The following is a 20,572-nucleotide window of genomic DNA, read 5'->3' on the forward strand; positions in this document are numbered from 1 at the left end:
CACTTTGTTTAAAAAATAAATAAAGTTTAAATGTTTAAAAAAAATTGCGTGGGGTCCCCCCTCCTAAGGCAAACCAGCCTCGGGCTCTTTGAGCCGATCCTGGTTGCAGAAATATGGGAAAAAAATGGACAGGGGTTCCCCCATATTTAAGCAACCAGCATCGGGCTCTGCGCCTGGTCCTGGTTCCAAAAATACGGGGGACAAAAAGCGTAGGGGTCCCCCGTATTTTTAAAACCAGCACCGGGCTCCACTAGCTGGACAGATAATGCCACAGCCGGGGGTCACTTTTATACCGTGCCCTGCGGCCGTGGCATCAAATATCCAACTAGTCACCCCTGGCCGGGGTACCCTGGGGGAGTGAGGACCCCTTCAATCAAGGGGTCCCCCCCAGCCACCCAAGGGCCAGGGGTGAAGCCCGAGGCTGTCCCCCCCATCCAATGGGCTGCGGATGGGGGGCTGATAGCCTTTGTTGATAGTTATGAATATTGTTTTTAGTAGCAGTACTACAAGTCCCAGCAAGCCTCCCCTGCAAGCTGGTACTTGGAGAACCACAAGTACCAGCATGTGGCGGAAAAACGGGCCCGCTGGTACCTGTAGTACTACTACTAAAAAAATACCCAAAAAAAGACAATACACACACACCTTGAAAGTAAAGTTTTATTACATACATCCACACACACATACATACATACTTACCTTATGTTCACACGCAGGTCGGTCCTCTTGTCCAGTAGAATCCATGGGGTACCTGTTGAATACATTATACTCACCAGATCCAGGGTACCAGGCTCCTCGGATAATCCTTTTGTAATCCACGTACTTGATTAAAAAAATAAAACGGAGACCCGAGCCACGCACTGAAAGGGGACCCATGTTTTCACATGGGTCCCCTTTCCCCGAATGCCAGAAACCCACTCTGACTTCTGTCTAAGTGGGTTTCTTCAGCCAATCAGGGAGCGCCACGTTGTGGCACCCTCCTGATCGGCTGTGTGCTCCTGTACTGACTGACAGGCGGCACACGGCAGTGTTACAATGTAGCGCCTATGCGCTCCATTGTAACCAATGGTGGGAACTTTCTGCTCAGCGGTGAGGTCACTTTCGATCAACCGCTGACCTTAAAACCGAGGCTGGTTATGCTTAGGAGGGGGGACCCCACGCAATTTTTTTTCAACAAATTAACACTTTCCCACCCCTTCCCACTGATATACATGCACGGATCTCATGGATCCGTGCATGCCTATCCAATCACGGCTCAAAAAAGCAGGTCTGTTTTTTTTTTAGCACTTTTTGTTACGAGTTGTATTTTTTCACGGCAGTGTTTTTTTTTTTTTTTGCTTTGCACTTCTTAGTAAATGACCGAGATTCATACTTAAACAGCCGCGTTTTGACCGATGGTGTATTCATTCGTATTTTTTGTGTTGGACTTGCAAAAAAATACGAATGGCCTCATCACTGCCGTGATTTCTGCTTAGTAAATTACCGAGATGACACTTTGAAGAAAAAACGGCATCTCGGACAAAATCGGGACCTTAGTAAATATACCCCAATCTGCTTATCAGTTTAACCACTTTCTTCACTTGACACTTTCTGAGGACATTTCCTATGCAGTAGTTAGGAGTCTAAACTCAAACTTCTTAATACTTTTGACAGCTGTTTCAAACAATTTAAAATGTTGCATTCATTTGACTGGAATATAATTTTTATATATTTTTTTATATATTTCTTTACTGTTTGCAATATCAGATTACACATATTACAGTTTCTAAAACTATTGTAAACTTTGCCACAATTGTGATTCATAGTTTTATTTCATAAAAGTGACTCATACCTTGGTTGCAAAGTCAACACATAGATCAGTAGATCAGCTGGCTCCGTCCATACAATAGTTGCCTGTACTGACGGTCATTTGGAAAGAGTGCAAACAAAATTATTTATTTTTGCACAAGTATACCTGATTACAGTAGTCTGTCCAGAACATTGTTAGGTGGGACGATATTGCTTAGTGTGCTTGGAATTGCATTTCATCTTGTGCCGTAAACCCAATCATGGCACATAGTGGATCCAAAGATGGTTTTTCACTACAGAGTGAGGGTGTAAATGAACACATCTACTGTGTATAGGTGACATGTTCACTTTAAATATTTACTGTAATTAAGCTTTGCTGTAGCACAGTAATATATTCTAGACAAAGTGTCATATTTAGAAATCTCTATCATACAAAATAATCAGCTTCTAGCTATCATTAATCTAGCACAATCTATAAAATGATAGAAGCTAATTGGCAAATTCTGCATTGTATCTCTCTCGAAAATATTTACATCTCCCCATATTACTTATAATTTTTATACATTTATTGTCTTTCATGTATTTTAGAGCCACTGAACACAGAGGGGCTCATTTAGAATTGGAAATACAATTTGCATCTTTTTTCCACACAGGCTAAATAACTCTAAAGATGCTACTTTACCAGCATGTTCACAGTTGTAATACCAATTCAGTTTACATGCTAAAATTTGCATGTTACTTTGTCAGCATGCTAGCATCTGCATTCTGGGATCAACATCATCACTGATCATATAGTCAGTGGCAGAATTTGTGAGTTGTGGGCCCAGGTGCAAAAATATGCTTTGGGTCCCCCTCCTCCACCCCACCCAAGTTTATACTATGCTGCATGGCAGTGGGTGACAGAGAGGGAAATAGGGAAAGAGGTAGAGTGACAGGGAGAGGCAGAGGATGACAGACAGTGGGTAGTGGGGAGAGGTAGTGGGTGATGGGGAGAGGGAGTGAATGACACCAGGGACAAACAGTGGTCTGTAAAGAGAGGGTGACAGAGACAAATAATGTTTTTTGCCAGGGAGAGGCAGTGGGTGACAGGGAGAAGGTGATAGGCAGTGGGTAGCAGGGAGAAGGTGACAGGAAAAGTCAGTAGATGATGCCAGGGAAAGGCTGTGAGTGAAGGGAGAGGTTAACCGGGAGAGGTAGTGGGTGATGCTATGGAAAGGCAAAGGGTGACAGGAAGTGGGTGACAGGAAGAGGCAGTAGGTGATGCAGGGGTGACCAGGAGAGGAAATGGGTGACAGGAAATGTGTGATGGGGAGAGGCAGTAAGTGACAGGGAGAGGTTGACAGACACAGACAATGGGTGATGACAGGTAGAAACAGTTGGTGACAGGGAGGGGTTGATGGGGAGAGAGTGACAGGGAGAGGCAGTGGATTATGGCAAGGAGAGGCAGTATGTGTCAGAAAGAGGCTGATAGGCAATAGGTGAAAGGCAGAGGGTGACAGGGAGAGGCAGTGAGTGACACCAGGGAAAGTCAGTGGGAGTGGGTGGCAGGCAGTGGGTGACATGGAGAGGGTGATGGAGAGGCAGTAGGTGATAGAAAGAGGAAGTTGGTGATACTAGTGAGAGGCAGTGGGAAATAGGGAGAGGATGCCAGACAGTAAGTGACAGGGAGAGAGGCAGTGGGTGACAGGCAGTTTGTGAATGAGTGAGGCAGTGGCTAGCAGGGAGAGGGTGACAGACAGTGGTTGATGAAGAGGGTGACTGAGAGAGGCAGTGCATGACAGTAAGAGGGTGACAGAGAGAGGCAGTGGTTTACAGGGAGAGGGTGATGGAGAGAAGCAGTGGGTGACAGGGAGAGTGTGACTAAGAAAGGCAGTGGGTGACTGGCAGAGAGTGACCAGGAGAAGCAGTGTATGACAGGTAGCAAGTGACAGGGTCTCAGTGATGGAGAGAGGCAGTGGGTGACAGGGAGAGGGTGACAGAGAAAGACAGTGGATGACAGGAAGTGGGTGATGGAGAAAGGCAGTAGGTGACCAAGAAAGCATGAAAGGCACTGTGTGACAGGGGGAGCATGACAGGTAGTGGATGATGGAGTGAGGCAGTGAGTAACAGGCAGAGTGTGACAGGGCAAAGCAGTTGGTGACAAGGAATGGGTTACAGAGAGAGGCAGTGGGTGACAGGAAGAGGGTGATGGAGAGTGGCAGTTGGTGACAGGGATATCATTACAGGCAACGGGTGATGGAAGGAGGCTATGGGTAACAGGCAGAGGGTAACAAAAAAATGTGGGTGATAGGGAGTGGGTGAAGGAGAGAGGCAGTAGGTGAAGATGTTGCCATAAGTAGTGAAAAGCATATTACAAGCTGAGGTCAGAGGAATAGGCAGAGGAAAGGTGAGCAGCTGCAAGGAGAGGGGGTCATGGTCCCTTCTCCCCCTCCGGCTGGGCCACAGTCATCTCAGGCAGCAGGGAACAACTCACCTGCTATTTTGAGGAACTGGTGGGTGGTGGCAGCATATAATGAGTAATTCTCATTGTCATGTTGTGGGGCTCTTCACAACAGCGAGCCCAGGTGCAAGGCACCGGCTGCATTGCCGCCAGTTCTGCCTCTGGACATAGTGCTGTCAATCCTGCATACAAAGCCCCATTTTCTTCCCTTTCAATAAATAATATCTAAGGCAAGAAGATTAGGGATTCAAGTAAGGAAGTAGAGATTCAGTTAGTTGCTGTAATTTACCGCAGGCTAGTTGTTCCCTGGGGCTATAAAATTAGCCCTGAACAGGGCCAAAACTAGGATTCCGGTAATCTGGGTCAAAAAAGTAATTCACCCCCCCCCCCAAAAAAATAAAAAAATAAAAAAAAATAATATATATATATATATATATATATATAAAAATAATAATAATGAAACAATATATTATTTATATATATATATATATATATATATATTTATATATATATTTTGCAATATAGCTTGGCACTCTGGACTCACAAAATTCAAACTCAGGGTGCCATCCTATTAAATTTCATAGCTACCAATGTCTTTCCTTGAAAAAACGAGGCGGCACTCCCAGGTACTTCCAATCAACGTGATATATTCAATTAGAACAGCATAATGGTTTGTCAACGTTTCAAAGCCCGCAGGCTTTTTCGTCAGGACGTGAACAGTGAAATAGGAAGGAACATAGTGCAGCTTGTAGCCACATCTTACCTTTATATGATGAGTGCAGCACCGGGACCGGGCGTCCCCCGCTCCCCGCCGGCCGCTTCCGCTCAGCTGGAGGTGTTACAGGATATCCGTCCTGACCATACTCACGTCAGTCGGTTTCCATAGACACCAGCACACACCTCGCGTCACTTCCGGTTACTATGGAGACAGGCAACGCTTACGGTCTCCCGGAGCTGCAATCAATGCAGTGCATAAATACATATAATATGTGAGTTTACGTGATAAGAGAAGTGTATATACAATAATTAAAAAAACATTAAAAACAGAATCATAATATCGATATCCTTTTCCATTGTTTTTATACATCGGCTACTTCTATCAATAAATTACGTTATTATTAACTGTGTATTAGTACAACCTGTCTACAAAAACAGAACACATACAACTGGATAAATCAATGCAGCTGAATAAATCAACCAAATATAGAGGATATCCTATACGGCACCTATAAAAATATATTCCAGGCTATCTTTTCATTTAACCCCTTTGGGGAAATAGTGTCTAGAATATAAATCCATTTTGATTCGCACTGGCTAAGGCGCTTCCTCCGGTCTCCACCTCTAATTTGATCAGGAATATGATCAATTATTTTATATTTCATAGATGTTAAAGAGTGATGGGCTTCTTTAAAATGACGCGCTACAGGTTGATCACAATCTTTCCCTTCCAAGGCTGCTTTTATTGCAGAACGATGTAAAGCCATACGTTCTCTGAAAGTACGTATTGTTTGTCCCACATAATATAGCCCACACGGGCACATTATGATATAAATCACAAATTGTGTGGTACAACTCAAAACAAAATTGATTTTGAATTTCCTGCCTGTATGGGGATGTTTAAAGTAAGTACCAGGCTGCATAAAATTGCATGTCGTACAAGACACGCATTTATAGCATCCTGGTTTTTTCTATGTTCCTTCCTATTTCACTGTTCACGTCCTGACGAAAAAGCCTGCGGGCTTTGAAACGTTGACAAACCATTTTGCTGTTCTAATTGAATATATCACGTTGATTGGAAGTACCTGAGAGTGCCGCCTCGTTTTTTCAAGGAAAGACATTGGTAGCTATGAAATTTAATAGGATGGCACCCTGAGTTTGAATTTTGTGAGTCCGGAGTGCCAAGCTATATTGCAAAATATATAAGGTGGAGATTGCTAAGGTATCACCACAGTGCTGTGGCACCGGATCTGTATTTTCAAATTGATTAATAAAATCATCCTTTACTATATGGGAACGTAAGCAATTGTTGCCCTATCTCACAGAATTGGTATAGATATCTGTGGTCTGCTAACAATAATTGCATTGTATAAAGGATTTTGCAGCATGGAGGCATCACCAAGTGAGGATCCTGTTATCTTTGCTGGTTTGCAGAAAAGGATAGGTGAGACTATTAGTTTCACAGAGGAACAAGCTTCTGCTATTTTGTTCCAGACATCATCACAAGCCAGTGGAGAAGTGTCTACTGTTGAAGAGATTTCCCAGTTATTATTGAAATGGAAGAAGAGGGAAATAGATTATTATCTGCATGGGTCATCTCTTTCAGATTACTATAGTTCTAAATTAATTCCAAGGGGGTTTAGAGTACGTAACACTCCTACTATTGGCCGAAACAGTGCAGAATTCTGCCGCCAGTGGATTGCCATTCTCAATAAATGCAGTCTAGATTTGATGTTACTGGTCATACAGGAGGCTGGGAAAGAGCTACAAATATCTAAATTGAAAATTGAAGAAATTAATATCAAACACAAAACACTATTGGATGATAAGAAACACAAAGCAGTGTGGGAAAAATTATCTAGTCAATGTGAAACATACCGCCAAGAACTACTGAAGTTTAAGAAGAAGAAACTAATAGTGGTACAAACAGATTATGAGGATCAGAGGGTGTACAGGTGGTTGACAGGAACCACGCCTAAAAACAACCGTACATGCTACCGCCCTCGTCAATCCTGGCGGGATACGCGACAACAAAGAGGATACAATTCCAATAGTGATAGTGACTTCAATATATGTGACTCAGACGAGACCTACTCACAAAGAACCCCAGTGAGTAGATTTACAAGGTCAAAAAACGACGCCCCTGGACCAAGCCCACGAGACGGGGGGGGGCAGTCAAAAAGAATTTACAAAACCGCCTGTAAACAGGAACAAGTCCAAGAATTAGTATTTAATCTATCATCACGACCTTTATCTACTACGGAATTATCAGTGTTAAACAAAGGACTTTCCTTCATTCCCAGTAATCCACATAACGACCTTAACTGGAAAATTGATTTACATAGATTTAATCGATCTCTCCGTATTAAAGAGTTTTTTCAAGACAAACCTCCTGGGAAAGAAGATCCTTTTCAGGACTTTCACAGAAAATATGTAAAGTCAAAATTTGATCCACCTTCTAATAATGCTTCGATAAGAACATTCTCCCGCCTGTTGGATGAATCAATCACTAAATTTGACAAGGCCCCAAAGAAACATTTCCATAATCTGGATAAACATCAGAAGCGAGCACTTCAGGATTTAAAATCATGTCCAGACATTGTTATCCGTCCAGCGGATAAGGGCGGGGGTATAGTTGTTATGGACACAAAAAAATATATAGAAGATATTGACCAACAACTAGCTGATTTGGGTACCTATGTGAAATTGCAATATAACCCGAGTGACCAATTTAAGGGGGAATTAGATTTGATATTGGTAGCTGCTGTAAAGAATGGTTTGATGAATAAGAAATTATTTGAGGCATTAAGACAGACCCATCCAATAACTCCCATTTTGTACACTATTCCTAAAGTACACAAAGATGCCCATAACCCTCCGGGTAGGCCGATTATATCGGCCAGAGGGTCTTTATTACAGCCCGTATCCCAATTCCTGGATTTTTTGATCCAACCTTTTGTGGTAAAACAGCGTACTTTTTTAAAGGATACCACTCAGTTTTTGCTTAAATTACAGGAATTAAAGGACATTCCTGATGGGGCGATCTTGTGCACTTTAGATGTTAAAAATCTATATACAATAATTCCGCATGAAATGGGTCTTAGATGTATGAATTTGTTCTTACAGCTTAATCATTTCAGTGAATTAGATATACCGTTATTTTTGGAACTTTTGGAGTTTATATTGAAAAATATTTTTTTTCTACATAATGGAGAATATTATTTACAACGGACGGGCTGTGCGATGGGGACGAATGTATCCCCATCGTACGCTAACGTCTTTATGTTCGAACAAGAAAATATTTTTTTCTTTATGGACCAAGAGGTGGCAAAAAAGATCATGATGTACACAAGGTATATAGATGACCTATTCTTGATTTGGATAGGGTCAGAGTCTGAATTAGTTAAGTTAATAACACAAATTAATTCCCTTGATCATCCAGTAAAGTTTACTTTCCAATATAGTTACACAGAAATCAACTATCTGGATGTTACGGTCAAGCTTAAAGGGAACCGCATATCTACTGAGATTTTTCATAAGAGCACAGATAGAAATACCCTATTGCACCATAGCAGCTGTCACCCACCGCCTTTAAAAAAAGCATTACCGAGGTCCCAGATGCTGAGGGCCGCTAGAATTACCAGTGACATCCAAAAAGTGGAGCCGGCCTTAAATTTTGTGGCTGATAAATTCGCCAGCCGGGGCTATCCTTTGACTTTGTTAGAGGAAACTAAACAACAGGTGTTAAAAACTCCTAGACACACTCTGTTAGAATCAAACCAGACAAAAAAACGAGAGAACATTCCGTTAATTTCAGAATTTACACTGGCAAGTCAAATCCTACCACGTGCCACTAAAGCTTTATGGCCAATTGTAACAGGAGATAATGAATTACCTATATTTAAAAATAAAAAAATCATGCCCTGTTATAAGAGGGGCAGAAATTTGCGCGATCTATTGGTAAAGACCAACATTATGTATTCCTCACAAAAGACTCCATTTATAGTTCAAAAGAAAAAACCAGGATGCTATAAATGCGTGTCTTGTACGACATGCAATTTTATGGAGCCTGGTACTTACTTTAAACATCCCCATACAGGCAGGAAATTCAAAATCAATTTTGTTTTGAGTTGTACCACACAATTTGTGATTTATATCATAATGTGCCCGTGTGGGCTATATTATGTGGGACAAACAATACGTACTTTCAGAGAACGTATGGCTTTACATCGTTCTGCAATAAAAGCAGCCTTGGAAGGGAAAGATTGTGATCAACCTGTAGCGCATCATTTTAAAGAAGCCCATCACTCTTTAACATCTATGAAATATAAAATAATTGATCATATTCCTGATCAAATTAGAGGTGGAGACCGGAGGAAGCGCCTTAGCCAGTGCGAATCAAAATGGATTTATATTCTAGACACTATTTCCCCAAAGGGGTTAAATGAAAAGATAGCCTGGAATATATTTTTATAGTTGCCGTATAGGATATCCTCTATATTTGGTTGATTTATTCAGCTGCATTGATTTATCCAGTTGTATGTGTTCTGTTTTTGTAGACAGGTTGTACTAATACACAGTTAATAATAACGTAATTTATTGATAGAAGTAGCCGATGTATAAAAACAATGGAAAAGGATATCGATATTATGATTCTGTTTTTAATGTTTTTTTAATTATTGTATATACACTTAACTTATCACGTAAACTCACATATTATATGTATTTATGCACTGCATTGATTGCAGCTCCGGGAGACCGTAAGCGTTGCCTGTCTCCATAGTAACCGGAAGTGACGCGAGGTGTGTGCTGGTGTCTATGGAAACCGACTGACGTGAGTATGGTCAGGACGGATATCCTGTAACACCTCCAGCTGAGCGGAAGCGGCCTGCGGGGAGCGGGGGACGCCCGGTCCCGGTGCTGCACTCATCATATAAAGGTAAGATGTGGCTACAAGCTGCACTATGTTCCTTCCTATTTCACTGTTCACGTCCTGACGAAAAAGCCTGCGTGCTTTGAAACGTTGACAAACCATTATGCTGTTCTAATTGAATATATCACGTTGATTGGAAGTACCTGGGAGTGCCGCCTCGTTTTTTCAAGGAAAGACATTGGTAGCTATATATATATATATATATATATATATATATATATAAACGTTTGTAGAAAAGGGCACTCAATCCAGCTTTGAAAAAAATTCTTTTAATATCACCCCACCATGGGCATTAAAAGGTGAACAACAAATTGCGGTGGCTCGGCATGAAATAACTTGAAGAATTATCCGCAAAACATTTGGCGTATCAACGCCTAAAAATCATATCCATAAAGTGTGTTTCATAGTCATAGGGATACAAATGGTAACTTAGCTGTCCGTCGACCTCGGTCACTAAATGACCGTTCAAGACCATAACATCATGTCACTGTCACCCCGCCAAAGTGTAGAGCCATCAATGCATGAACACCACCAAATCACACTTAATATATCACCCAAAAAAATAAGAAAACGAGAAAACTACTTACAGGTGGGCTAGCCACAAGGTCCACTGCTCCCGGCGTGCGTTCCACCCATTTGCGCATGCGTCACCATGCATGCCGGTATTGCTCACAGGGAGTGGAAACCTCTGCGTTCCACTACATCCATTGCTTCCCCAGTGTGCGTTCCAATTGCCGTCACGTCACTTCCGGTGACGTGCGGTGGGCGCAACACTAACAGGAGGATTACTACAGTCACTATGGTAACAGGGCGTCATGAGAGACAAGCTACCGCCCGCTCATCACCACCCTGTCATCCAAACCGTGACTACACAATATACCCCACTCGGGACAACTATACCCTATGAGCAAACAGGACCAATTAAAACATGCTCACCCTGTGTATAAGCACTGGGAGGATGAATCACAGTAATCATTCCTACCAACAGGTAGTGCGCAAAATGGGGGTCAATATAGTTAAGAACTTGCCAGGGACCGACCAGACACACACCTATTGTAGTTGTTACTACCTAGTAAGTGCTTAGTAAACACAAAAACCAATGACAACTTGTGGTGTTCAAACAAAGATGCTCCCACTAAAGCAGTCCACCATCAAATGCCCGGTACAATTTCGACAAGAAAAACACAAATAAAAATAATAATAATAATAATAATAATAATAAAGCAAAATAAAAATAAAAATAATAATAAAAATTTAATAATAAACAGAAAATAACAATAACACACTTATGTAAGGTGCGTGAAAAAATGAATCAATGAAAAAATGACCACCTGTAACAAATGTTACAGGCCAAACCTATATACATATTAATATATTACTTAAACCAATAATGTGATCTATGACCCCCATTTTGCGCACTACCTGTTGGTAGGAATGATTACTGTGATTCATCCTCCCAGTGCTTATACACAGGGTGAGCATGTTTTAATTGGTCCTGTTTGCTCATAGGGTATAGTTGTCCCGAGTGGGGTATATTGTGTAGTCACGGTTTGGATGACAGGGTGGTGATGAGCGGGCGGTAGCTTGTCTCTCATGACGCCCGGTTACCATAGTGACTGTAGTAATCCTCCTGTTAGTGTTGCACCCACCGCACGTCACCGGAAGTGACGTGACGGCAATTGGAACGCACACTGGGGAAGCAATGGATGTAGTGGAACGCAGAGGTTTCCACTCCCTGTGAGCAATACCGGCATGCATGGTGACGCATGCGCAAATGGGTGGAACGCACGCCGGGAGCAGTGGACCTTGTGGCTAGCCCACCTGTAAGTAGTTTTCTCGTTTTCTTATTTTTTTGGGTGATATATTAAGTGTGATTTGGTGGTGTTCATGCATTGATGGCTCTACACTTTGGCGGGGTGACAGTGACATGATGTTATGGTCTTGAACGGTCATTTAGTGACCGAGGTCGACGGACAGCTAAGTTACCATTTGTATCCCTATGACTATGAAACACACTTTATGGATATGATTTTTAGGCGTTGATACGCCAAATGTTTTGCGGATAATTCTTCAAGTTATTTCATGCCGAGCCACCGCAATTTGTTGTTCACCTTTTAATGCCCATGGTGGGGTGATATTAAAAGAATTTTTTTCAAAGCTGGATTGAGTGCCCTTTTCTACAAACGTTTATATTTATCTGGACTGTAATGGAACAGAACTTAAGGAGCACCATACATTTAAATATTAGGGTGTGCAAGTATTTATGTACAGGATCTATATATATATATATATATATATATATATATATATAAATAAAAAACAAAACACCTACACCACCACCACCACCACCACCACCACAAAGATGGCCTTTTCTGACCCTCAGTGTCACTGTATATATATATATATATATATATATAGAGAGAGAGAGAGAGAGAGACAGAGACATAGACAGAGAGAGATATCTATATACGCACACATATACCGTAGACAGACAGACAGACAGACAGACAGACAGATAGATAGATAGATAGATAGATAGATAGATAGATAGATAGATAGATAGATAGATAGATAGATGAAATGGGGGACACTGATTTCTAAAATTGAAAGTGCAAATTTATTTATAGGCATGTATTAAAAATATTACTTTTTTTTTTAGTACAGTAATGTACACATCTTTATATATAAATGTGCACTTCCATTTTCTTTAACATCAGAATTTGTTTACAGTGCAGGGTAGGAGGACGCCAGATTCCCCCTTGGCACTGGCAGCTACTGTACTCTGATTCACTCCCTCACCCCCCTCCCTTCCTTCTTTTATCTCAGTACTGCTGCCAGCATGCACCTTCTTTTATTTTTTGGGTGCGCATGGGTTCATTACCAACCACCGGACTCCCATCTCTGATCTCTCTTCTTTTCTTTTTGAACTGTAGGTGGCACTAGCTGACAGCCTGGTGACCTGCTGTGGTATGCCAGTAGCGTCTAGCCAGGTACCGGCTCCAGTTGCTCATGGTGCTTCCTTGTTATAGCTGCTGCGGCATGCGTGTGACAACTCAAGCTGAAACTAGGAAGCACCGTGAGTGCCTGGAGCCAGTACCCGGCTAGATGCTACCGGCATCCCACAGCAGGTCACCAGGTTGTCAGCTAGTGACAGCTAATTGCTTTTTCCCCGCAGCAGGAGGCAGCCAGAGCAGTACAGCACCAGAAACAGACTTCCTAGCGCCCCCTACAGTACAGCACCCAGGGCATGTGACCCCTTAGGGGCCCCCCACCACCACCCCCACCCCCACCCCAGTTACGGCCATAGCCGCGAAGCGTGGCTGTCATTAGCTATTATCAGGGGGTGTTTTTTTTTACCTCAGCAGGCGGCAATAAAAATCCCAGATAAATAGCCTGTTTTTTGCAAAGCTAGCAGCGAAAACACATAGATACAGCGAAAACACATAGGTCCATGAGCTTATCATGGATTCTATGGGCGGTATTCAATTATTTTCACCCCTTTTTACACCCGTTCTGTTTCTGCTGACAGACATGTTATCATCATTTCAGCGCCCTAACCCTTTACGCCTCTAAACCTGATTACCATAGGGGGCAATATGCGTGATAACAGAGATCACTTTAGAAAGGAGATTGGGCGTGATATATCATTTGAATACCGCCCTATGTGTTTTCACAAAAAATAGAGGGGCTAATTGAAAAGCCCCAAAAAAAGCAAAAGAGTGAAAATAATTGCGGAAAAACTTGAGCCTGAAAAAATATTGGGGATATTGAATCCCTCCCTTATTTCACACAGAAGACAAATAAGCTAGTATGAGGTTACAGCATGTTTTTAAACTTTTTTTTGTATAATTTAGTATTACACATGAAATTACACATGAAATAAATGAAATGTGTTAAAGAATAAATGTTTCAAATAACAAGGTAACTTCTGAAAATAAAGAACCACCTGGATTATTTTTTACAAAACAAACAGTTATCTGGCAGTTATTCAGCAGCTAGCAGACAGAGTACTGGCTTTTTTCCAAGCTGTAAACCCAAAGAGAATTTAAATTAATGTTGTTTATAAATAATGCAAAAACATACTCAACATGGCTTAAAGAAAAAAGACAATGAAATAGTTTGACTTTAATGAACATGGGCATTAAACTTTAAATTATACTATATCACTGGCTCCTTTGGACAGACTCCATCTGATACAGTCTGCCCCTGCAATTCAAAGAAAACTTTTGAAAAAAATAATAGTTAACACCATTGTATTGAAACTTGTAGTACAGTAGTTGTATGAGCTTTATGTAAAAAACCAATATGTTCTGCAGCATTTCTATAAATGCACTGTATGAAATGTTTAATCATAAATAACATACACATATAATTAAAATCTAAGTTTATAAACAAAAACAAAAATTCTAAGTAGGAAAACTCCAGGAAGAAACACATACAGAGAAGTCAACTATGCACAGTAGCATATGTTAGAGATCAGGCATCCTAATGGTACTAGAGGCCACTGCCTCAATTACCTGCCTGCAGCATGGTTGAAGGCACTGCAAGGTGGCTCCTCATCCAACAATATAATGCCATTTTTAAGACGCTTTTCATAAATCTATAAACAAAGGTGGTCATTCCGAGTTGTTCGCTCGCTAGCAGTTTTTAGCAGCCATGTAAACGCTATGCCGCCGCCCACTTGGAGTGTATTTAACTTAGCAGAAGTGCGAACGAAAGGATCGCAAAGCGGCTACAAAATATTTTTGTGCAGTTTCAGAGTAGCTTCAGACCTACTCAGCGCTTGCGATCACTTCAGACTATTCAGTTCCTGTTTTGACATCACGAACACGCCCTGCGTTTGCCCAGCCATGCCTGCAATTTTCTTGGCACGCCTGCATTTTTCTGAACACTCCCTGAAAACGGTCAGTTTACACCCAGAAACGCCCTCTTTCTGTCAATCACTCTGCGGCCAGTAGTGCGACTGAAATGCTTCGCTAGACCTTGTGTGAAACTACATTGTTCGTTGTAATAGTACGATGCTCTTGCGCCCAGTAGCGGATCTTGCCACGGGCAAGTTGGACTTTTGCCCGGGGCGCCGCCTTCCAGAGGGCGCCGGCGCCATCCGGAGGGCGCCACACCATGGCAAGATCCGCTGCTGCTGTGGTGCCCCACGCTGCCGCGGCCCGCTGTCCGCTGTGAAGGGAAACTAGACGCTATGCATCTAGTTTCCCTTCGTGGGCTGCCCGCTGTGAAGTCTATTTTCCTGCTACGCTGCTACGCGTCTAGTTTCCATTCCTGGAGAGGACCTTCACTGTAATGATGTGCGGTGCGTGTTGACGTCATCGGGCACCGCACAGCAAAGGTCCTCTCCACGAAGGGAACTAGACGCTTAGCATCTAGTTTACCTTCGTGGAGAGGACCTTTGCTGTGCGGTGCGCGATGACGTCATCGCGCACCGCACGTCCTACAACAGTACAGGTGGCGTAACTGACCACGCCCCCTGTATGAAGCCACGCCCCCTAATGCCGCCCGGGGTGCCAGAAGCCCCGGAACCGGCTCTGCTTGCGCCACATACGCATGCACAGAAGTGCCATTTTTTTGCATGATCGCTGCGCAGCGAATGAAAGCAGCTAGCGATCAACTCGGAATGACCCCCATAGAACTTGTCTGAACGATGAATAGGTGGTTCATGTGGGTTAACGCCCTGTCTATTGCAAATATGTAGTTATATAGTAATTAAGGTAGATAATGTATAATAAGGTTTGGATATGATAGCTACTGAGATGTATGGTGATGCCCCATGGTGTACAAGATAGACAAATGAAGCTTAAGTATATAACTGTGTGGTCAAGAAGGATTTAAATTGAGAAGCATACAGTGTAATAAAGGCCATTACGAAGTGGATAATTAAAATAACCTTTCAATAATCTTGAAAAGAACAGTACTATAAATTACTAATGTAGTTTGAAGTGGTGGTGAAATAATTTAACAAACCATTAAATACTGTGTGGTTCTTTGAATGTTTTATTTTTCTTTGTCTTGGTCTGAAACTAGTATTATCCGTTACATTTTATAGATCCAATCTATTTGCAGCCTTTTATTTGGAAGAAAACTTTGCACAGTGTATTCTGTTTCTTATCTTCTCAAGCAACTTGTTATAAAGTTCTACTGACATAATGTTCAGTACATTATAAGCAAAGGTTACTTAATTATTATTTTTAAATTAAGTTCTAGAGAACATAGAATGTATTTTGTGCACCACTCATATATCCTACAGGCAATGTTGAAATTCTCAGAGTTTAAAAATTAAAATATTTAATGAGGTTAATAATATTTTTAATTGTTTATTATTAGAACTGTTTTTTTCAAAATGTACATTTCATAAAACACTTGAGAAAAATTAAATTGAAGCTACAGGCCCTTAATTTAAGAATTGTCAATAAACATCCCAGTTTTTCAATATCGACACTGTTCCTATTTTTCTACATGTTAGATGAATTTCTTACTACTGTTTCTCTCCTAATTCTTTAAACTTTAACATTAATAAGAGAAAGAACTATTTAAAATGTAAATATAACCTTATTATCATATTTTGTAACTAAAGCATGGTGGGGATTGTAGTGTTCTAAAGCATTTGGCATGATCCATGCGTATATCCTTGCTGAGCAGCAAAGTGTGCTTGGAACTTATTTTAAAATGTTATAAACAGAATTCCATATCTGGATGTGGCACACTGGTGACATGTTGGTCGTTGTATACAGTTATCCAGAGGCAGCTTAAGGGGTGGGCTAGCAGGGCTAGAGTGTGCATCTGCACACTGTGCCAGTGATGTGCCACAGTCTGATAGGGCACTAGGACCCAGAGGCTGTTGACAGAAATGCGACCACTGACATGTGCCCTCTGCACATGAATAGGTCATCTTTTCTCCAACACCTTGCCACTTGGAAAGGGTAGTGCAAAGAGAAGCGTTGCAGTCTATCAAGAAGAAGTAAGTTGGGGGTTGATTCTTTAGGTGACACAGGAGGTTGGAGTGACACGGGGCAGGAGGCTGGAGTGACAGGGAAATGGAATTACACAGGGGGTAGGAGGATAGTTACACAAAAGTGCAGATGGCTGGAGATACAAAGGGGGCAGACGAATGGACAGACAGATGGCAGAAGGCTGGCATGACAGGGGGCTGGACTGACACAGGTGACAGTGATGTGGATCATTAGGTTGACCAATATTAGGTCAACAGTCACTAGATTGAGTACATATGGTCAACATGCACATGGTTGACAGGGTTAAAAGGTCAACAGGGTTAAATGGTAAACAGTACAAATGTAGACATATAAACAGGTCAACATGTACAAAGGTCAACACATTGAAAAGGTCGACGTGGAAATAGCCAACACAAAAAAAGTTTGACACTAGGATATTCGTTTTGCATTTGTGGGTGTTATTTTGTATGTTTAACCACACGTAACCCCAATTAGTATGTCATGTCCCCTTGCATGTAGGTTACTATGTCCAGTCATAGTCCAAGTAGATGCAAAAGTATGAAAAAGTAGAAAAAATTGAAAAATCCCCCAAAATGTGTGTCAGCCATTTGTTTGTTTATTATTGTCATGTCAACCATTTGGACCTGTTGACCTTTTGTTCCTGTCTACCTTAAGACCTGTTGATCTTTGACATGTCAACCTATTGACCACGTCAATCTGTTGTACCTGTTGACTTAGTGCGTGTTTACCATATGACATCAAACTATTGACTATTGATCTTATTACTGTGGACCTATCATCTGGATACCAAGCACAGGATAATGGAGTGACACAGGAGACCTTGAAGCTGGAAAGCAGGAGACAGGAATGCAGAAGGCTACAGTGACACAGGGAGCAAGAAGCTTGAGTGACACAGGGTTCAGGCAGCTGGAGTGACACAGGGGGCATGAGGCTGTAGTGACAGGAGGCAGGGGCTGGAGTGACAGGGGGATGGAGTGACATAGGGGGTAGGAGTCTAGAGTTACACAATGGGGAAGGTAGCTGAAGATATACAGAGGCAGGAGGCTGGGGATACAAAGGAGGCAGAAGAATGGAGAGACAGAGGACAGAAGGCTGAAGTGACACTGAGGAAAGTGGTGTGGATCATTAGGCTCTCGACAGTCACTAGGTCAAACCCATATAGTCAACATGCACATGAGTCAAAAGGTTGAAAGGATCAAAATGTCTTAAGGGTCAAAAGGTCAACAGTAAAAAGATAGACACCTAAAAAGGTTGACAGGTACAAAAGGTAGACACAGTGTAAAGGTCAACATGCAAATAGTTGACACAAAAAAGGTCATCATAGGTATTTTTTGCATTATTTGGGAGTAATTTTGTATGTTTAACCACATGTGAATCCAATTGGTGTATAATGTCCCCTCGCTTGGCTTGCTTCCCTCACCATGCTTCGGGCAGGTTACTATTCCCAATCATAGTCCACGTGGATTGTAAAGTATGAAAAAGTTGAAAAAAATTGAAAAAATCCCCAAATATGTGTGTCGACCATATGTCTGTAGATCATTGTCCTTTTGACCATATGAATCTGTCAACCTTTTTTACCTGTCGACCTTTAGCACTGTCACCCTTTTACATGTTGAACTATTGACTGTGTCAACCTTTTGTACCTGTTGACCTAATGTATGTTGACCATCTGGGGTCTTCCTACTGACTGTTGACCTTATTACTGTCGACTTATCATCTGGATACTGGGGACAGGAGCATGGAGTGACACAGGAGGCTATGAGGCTAGAGTGCAGGAGGCTGGAGAGACACAGGAGGGCAGGAGGCCGGAGGAGGACAAAGTACAGGAGGTGACATGAGTCTGGTTGAACTTCTGTTGTATGATGATGATGACATAGGTTATGTTTCTACACAAACAGGCATCTTCCGGACCAGGAAGAGTGAATACTTACTGAAGATACTGCCCAGGGAGGATCATTTTTTTCATATGTTCACCATTATAAAGAAACCGTCATATAGGTAAGGTGTGTTTTTATTAAGTACACAAAAAATACAGTACAGTTTTTTTAAGGAGGGTCCAAAGGGACTTTTCACCGTGGGCTCTACTTGGCCTAGAACCAACCATTCACCATAACCACATGCATGCTTGTAGGCTTGCCATAATATCCCTTTAATCCAGGACACCTACAGTATGATTTGCACAGGTTCTGTGGCTGATTAAAACAAGGTGAAGACCCACTAGACTGAACACATGCAAATTTCGGAACTGTTATAGCCGGCCCAGCAGATGTATGTTTGAACTCAGGCAGTCAGGCACTTTTAGCAGGACCAGGCGCAGGCTGATCCCCCTCTCTGTCCGGGCCCAGTCCCCCAGTCCCGACAGTCTCCCCCTGATAGTGGCCCTGGGTATAGGGCCACCATATAATTTACAAATGTTATTGATTCCACATCCTTTTTAACCTTTTCTGAGACATACTGTATATGTTATGCATAATACCGTCCTTAATCCAGCAATAGATAGAAAGATAGATCGATAGATAGATAGATAGATAGATAGATAGATAGATAGATAGATAGAAATCAAGGGGTATTAAAAAGGATTGCCAGTAATATTCAAATGATTCCACCCTTAAAAAAATATATGACTACTATATTATGCAAATCTTTAAACAATCACCACTCCATAACTCATGAAAACTTAAGAACTGTAGTGCAAAATTCCAAACTGGTCTCAATCCACTTTTGATTTCCTTAGACACCTATACAGTAGCTTTCAATGCAATAGTAAATTAATCAGCAGTAGATTATAGTCATCCTCAGAAACTGTCATACAGTATTGGTGTAGCCACTACCACACTACAAGGAGAGGAGATACCGCCCCTGCAGTTTATCCCGTTCCATTAACCTACATGGAGACACTTTATATCACAATGCTTCAATGCAGTCTTGCATCAGTGGAGTTGGTAAATTAAACACTTGCTGTATAAACAATTTATGGCTCAAAGATAGTCTAAATCACTTCAGTCATTTCAATTATAACTTTATCCATGCATATTCCGCTATTAAACTCATCAGATGAGTCAGATGTGTAGAATATAATTTGAGTTCATTTAATTATTTATGGAACACATATTTATGGAACCTATATTATTTATCCTTGTCTTTCTCTGATAGAATACCTCGCCTACAGTAGTGTTATGATTTCCATGAAATCTTATGATTAGGATCATGGCAAATATACAGTAATCCTTCAATGCTTCTTCATTTATATGATGCATTTATCCAGTTAAATGTTTGGTTTCATCAGAGAAATATAGGTTGTAGGAAATCAATGACTATTTAACTGCACCCTCAGGCTATCAGCTTAAAGCAGTTGTTAAAAAATATTTACAAATCTTATAATATATTTGTTTTTTGAGGGTTATAACATATGTATAGACCAACTGCAGCCTCTATTAACACCAAATTGAGGGTAACACCAACATCCAAAATGCCAGACTAGAAAGTTTGGGGTGTGGTTAAATAAGGCGCTGTTTTTCTAAACTGGGATGTTAGATAGAGCCTTTGTATCACAAATTTAACACCAGAGCTTCTTATGAAAGAGTTACAGTACTTAAAAAGGTTTATTCATCCATATAATATAAAAACATATACAGTTTATAAAACATAAGGAATACAAACTTATATATCGTTTAAATCATGTAGATGATATACAGGTTGTTTGTGGCTTTTAGT

General features: G+C 41.4%; 2 long non-coding RNA genes across 3 annotated transcripts in view; one reads left to right on the top strand and one right to left on the bottom strand.

The window, feature by feature from the left end:
* Positions 1–5,070, bottom strand: part of LOC134943470 (uncharacterized) — a 99,521-nt gene extending 94,451 nt beyond the window's left edge. Inside the window, exons 1-2 of one of the 2 annotated variants that reach the window (XR_010181556.1) lie at positions 4,989–5,070; positions 1,829–1,890 (exon numbers count right to left, since the gene is read on the bottom strand). This is a non-coding gene — a long non-coding RNA (uncharacterized LOC134943470). Of the gene's footprint in view, positions 1–1,828; positions 1,896–4,988 lie in introns of both variants that reach the window. The other variant, XR_010181555.1, reaches the window with a different exon arrangement.
* Positions 5,071–9,718: 4,648 nt separating this feature from the next.
* Positions 9,719–20,572, top strand: part of LOC134943471 (uncharacterized) — a 32,313-nt gene continuing 21,459 nt past the window's right edge. The window contains exons 1-2 of the long non-coding RNA XR_010181557.1: positions 9,719–9,881; positions 18,757–18,856. This is a non-coding gene — a long non-coding RNA (uncharacterized LOC134943471). The remainder of the gene's footprint in view (positions 9,882–18,756; positions 18,857–20,572) is intronic.

This window comes from Pseudophryne corroboree, chromosome 7, assembly GCF_028390025.1.
Source record: "Pseudophryne corroboree isolate aPseCor3 chromosome 7, aPseCor3.hap2, whole genome shotgun sequence".
Lineage (NCBI taxonomy): Eukaryota > Metazoa > Chordata > Amphibia > Anura > Myobatrachidae > Pseudophryne > Pseudophryne corroboree.